Source organism: Bison bison, unplaced genomic scaffold (genome assembly GCF_000754665.1).
Source record: "Bison bison bison isolate TAMUID 2011002044 unplaced genomic scaffold, Bison_UMD1.0 scf7180017864134, whole genome shotgun sequence".
NCBI classification, from domain to species: Eukaryota; Metazoa; Chordata; class Mammalia; order Artiodactyla; family Bovidae; genus Bison; species Bison bison.
Window position 1 is genome coordinate 570483 of NW_011494706.1, and position 4630 is coordinate 575112.

At 38.4% G+C, this 4630-nt stretch overlaps 1 pseudogene; it reads right to left on the reverse strand.

Annotated features, from left to right (window-relative positions):
- Window positions 1-3872, reverse strand: part of LOC104988475 — a 12328-nt pseudogene extending 8456 nt beyond the window's left edge.
- Window positions 3873-4630: the final 758 nt, after the last annotated feature.

Here is a 4630-nt window from a genome sequence, read left to right on the forward strand (position 1 = left end):
TTTTGACTTACTGTGGATGGTGACTGCAGCCATGAAATCAGAAGGCGATTGCTTCTTGGAAGGAAAGCTATGACAAACCTAGACAGTGTTCAAAAGCCGACAAGGGTTGACACTGGTCCACACTCTGCTGACAAAGGTCCGTATAATCAAGGCTATGGTCTTCTCAGGGTCACGTATGGTTATGAGAGCTGGGCCGTAAAGAAGGCAGAGCGTCGAAGAATTCATTTCAGTTCAGTTGCTCAGTCAAGTCCGACTCTTTCATGACCCCATGGACTGCAGCACGCCAGGCTTCCCTGTCCATCACCAACTCCCAGAGCTTGCTCAAACTCATGTCCATTGAGTCGGTGATGCCATCCAACCCTCTCATCCTCTGTTGTCCCCTTCTCCTCCCACCTTCAATCTTTCCCAGCATCAGGATCTTCTCTTAAGTTGGTTCTTCGCATCATGTGGCCAAAGTATTGGAGTTTCAGCTTTAGCATCAGTCCTTCCTATGTATATTCAGGACTGTTTCCTTTAGGATGGACTGGTTGGATCTCCTTGAAGTCCAAGGGACTCTCAAGAGTCTTCTCTGACACCACAGTTCAAAAGCCTCAATTCTTCGGTGTTCAGTTTTCTTAATAGTCCACCTCTCACATCCATACATGACTACTGGAAAAACCATAGCTCTGACTAGACGGATCTTTGTTGGCAAAGTAATGTCTCTGCTTTTTAATATGCTGTCTAGGTTGGTCATAGCTTTTCTTCCAATGAGCAAACGTCTTTTAATTTTATGGCTGCAGTCATCATCTGCTGTGATTTTGGAACCCAAGAAAATAAAGTCTGTCACTGTTTCCATTGTTTCCCCATCTATTTGCCATGAAGTGATGGGACCGGATGCCATGGTCTTAGTTTTCTGAATGTTGAGTTTTAAGTCAACATTTGAAAAAGTCAAGCTTTTTCACTCTTCTCTTTCACTTTCATCAAGAGGTTCTTTAGTTCTTCACTTTCTGCCATAAGGGTGGTGTCATCTGCTTATCTGAGGTTATTGATATTGCTTTACAATTTTGCATTTGTTTCCGTTGTACAACAATGCTAATCACTCATAAATATCTATATTTACCCTCCTTCTAGAGCCTTAGTCCCCTCTCCCCATCACACCCTTCTACATCACAGAGCACCAGGCTGGGCTCCCTATGCAATACAGCAGCTTCCCACTAGCCATCTACTTTACACGATAGAGTACATATGTCAACACTACTCTCTCAACTTGTCCCACCCTCTCCTTCGCCTGCTGTATGCACAGTCTGTTCTCTACATCTGCATCTCTATTCCTTCCCTGCAAATGCATTCATCAGTACCATTTTTTTCTAGATGCTGTGCACAGGCATTAATATACGATATTTGTTTTTCTCTTTCTGACCTACTTCCCTCTGTATAACAGGTTCTAGGTTCAGGAAAGCAGAGATTCTTAGAACCACTTCTAGCTTTTCCAAACCCAGTGCTCTTCTACATGTTTTCATAACCAGCTCAAGACTGTCACCCAGGAATAAAATCATTTGAAACAGGAGGAAAACTAGAACCTGAACTAGTGTAAGGGTCTTCCCATTAAGGAGTCTCTAAGATTTACATAAGCAGTTCTCATTTGACATGGCAGCAGCAACAGCAAGCAGAAGAAAACCACAGACTTTTAGCACTGGAAGGAATCTTAAAGGTTGGTCTAGAGGTCAGAAGCATAAAATGCTAAATCAATAAGGAATTTGAAATCAATAAGAAATCATATAACCAGGATTTCCAAACATTTTCAAATGTAAGGATCTCTTCTATTTATTTCTAGTGTCAAAATTTTAATCTTCCTTATATCTGCAAATTATAAAATTCAGTATGTACACTATAGAACAAATCCAAGCGTTACCACAGAGTATAAATGAAAATGCAAGCTTCCGCCTCCTCCAACCTCAGCCCAAAGATCACTCCCTAGAGACAGCCTCTGTTAACATTTTAGTGAATATCATTAAAAGCCTATGCTTATATATAAAATATTTACTTAAATAGAATCATATTTCACATGATGTTGTGCAAGCTGCTATTTTCACTCAAAAGAAAAAGAAAGAAAACATCTTGACCTCATTTTTAAAATAGCTGTCAGTGTTCCAATACCTAAATGTACCATAATTTAGTTAACTAACCCATCCTTTAGAAGGACAATTTACTGTTTTTAAAGTTTTAATATTATAAAGTGTTGTGATGCTCATCTCCAAATGTTCACTTTTGTACATTTACCTAATTATTTTTGTGGGAAAAAAATCCTAAAAGTGGAAATGTGAGATCACAGGCATGCACAATCAACATTTTGTATATATTGCCAAGTTGCACCCCATAAAACAATGTAAAATTTTTGCTTCTAACCTAAGCGTCCATTAGTCCATATGTGGATAAAAAAGTTGTGATTTATATATATCATATTTAATATATATATAAATATTATTCTCCCTGGAGTAGGAAATGGCAATCCCACTCCAGTATTCTTGCCTGGAAAATTCCATGCACAAAGGAGCCTAGTGAGCTGCAATCCATGGGTCACAAAGAGTGGGACACGACTGAGTGACTGAGCATAATATTTTTCAGCCATAGAAAAGGAAACCCTACCATTTCCAACAAGGATGCAACAAAACAGCATTATGTTAAATGAAATAAATCAGACAGAGAAAGACAAATACTACATGATCTCGCTTACATGTAGAATCTAAAAAAAAAGCAAAAACCTCCAAACTCACAGAGAGACAGATCAGACTTGTGGTTACTATAGGCCAATGGTGAGAAAGGAGAAACAGCAGGATGATGACTAAAAGTGCAAACTTTCAGTCATAAGGTAGGTAAGTACTAGGGACATAATATACAACCTGATGACTGTATGATACACAAGACATTTGTTGAGAGAATAGAGTCTAAGAGGTCTCATCATAAGAGAACTTTTTAATTTTTGTTGTACCTGTATAAGAGGATGGATGTCAGTTAAATCTACTATAATAATCATTTCACAATACACGTAAATCAAACCATCAAGCTATACACTTGAAACTTCTACAGGGATGTATGTCGATTATTTCTCCATAATACTGGAAAAAATTTTGTTTTCATCCTCAGTTTATGAGAGTACGGACTTGTCCACGTCCAATATCTTCAACACTAAGAATTTTGCTTTCTTCATGTTTGCCAGTATAATAAACAAAAATGTTTTTAAGTTGAAAATTTTGTATTGAAAAATTCTTTTGAAAAAGTTTACTAGTTTAATTTCTTCTTTTATGAATTGTCTGTCCCTGGGCTTTTCAGTGGGAGTATTCATGAGAACCCTTCTTCAATACTAAAAAATTCTTAGACTCTCTCCCACTAAATAGCAATATTAATTACACACATAATATTGACCAATAAAATACATAATACAAAGTTACTGTTAACTCAGTAATGACCAAGATAGAGTAAAAGGAACCAGATGTATGCCTTTACCTGAAATAAGTAAAACAGACAATGCCATTCAAATATTAGATATTAGCGGGAAATATTTATCCTTCCATCCTGCCACTGAAGTCCCTGGCACTGATTTCTTTTTTCTTTTCCATCTGCATAGTTTTGCCTTTTCCAGAATGTCATATAACTGGACTCATACAGCGAGGCCTTTTTGAAGCCTCAAGAAGCGAGGCTTCTTTCACTTAGCAGCATGCTTTTAAGGTTCCTCCACGTTTTTTCTTAATAGCAAACTTTTAAACACTAATATTTCACCGTGTGGAGGTTTATTTACCTACTCACCCATTAAAAGACATCTTGCTTGCTCCAAATTTTGGACAGTTGTGAATAAAGCTGCCATAAATGTTCACGTGCAGGATTTTGTGTGACATGTTTTCAACTCATTTGCATAAAAACTAGGAAGTGAAATTGCAGGTTAGTGTGTTAACAGCGTGTTTAGTTTTATAAGAAACTGCCAGATACTGGGTTTCCCAGGTGGAGCTAGAGGTAAAGAACCTGCCTGCCAGTGCAGGAGACCTGAGAGATGTGGGTTCAATCCCTGGGTCGGAAAGATTCTCTGGAGTGTAGGAAATGGCAACCCACTCCAGTATTCTTGTCTGGAAAATCCCATGGCTAGAGGAGCCTGGCGGGCTATGGTCCATAGGGTCACAAATGTTGGACATGACCTAACAACTTAGCATACATGCACACCAGACTATCTTCCAAAGTGGCTATATCAATTTATATTTGCACCAGCAATGAATGATGGTTTCTTTTGCTTTACATTCTCAACTGTATTTGGTGTTTTTCAGTGTTTTGGATTCTAGTGGGTGTGCACTGGTATCTTGTTTGAATTTGCAATTCCTTAAGGACAAAAGCACAAGCTGGAATCAGGATTGCTAGGAGAAATATCAATAACCTCAGATATGCTGATTACACCACTCTTATGGCAGAAAGCAAAGAGGAACTAAAGAGCCTCTTGATGAAACTGAAAGAGAAGAGTGAAAAAGCTGGCTTGAAACTTAACATTCAGAAAACGAAGATCATGGTATCTGGTCCCATCACTTCATGGCAAATAGATGGGGAAACAATGGAAACAGTGACAGACTTTCTTTTCTTGCGCTCCAAAATCACTGCAGATGGTGACTGC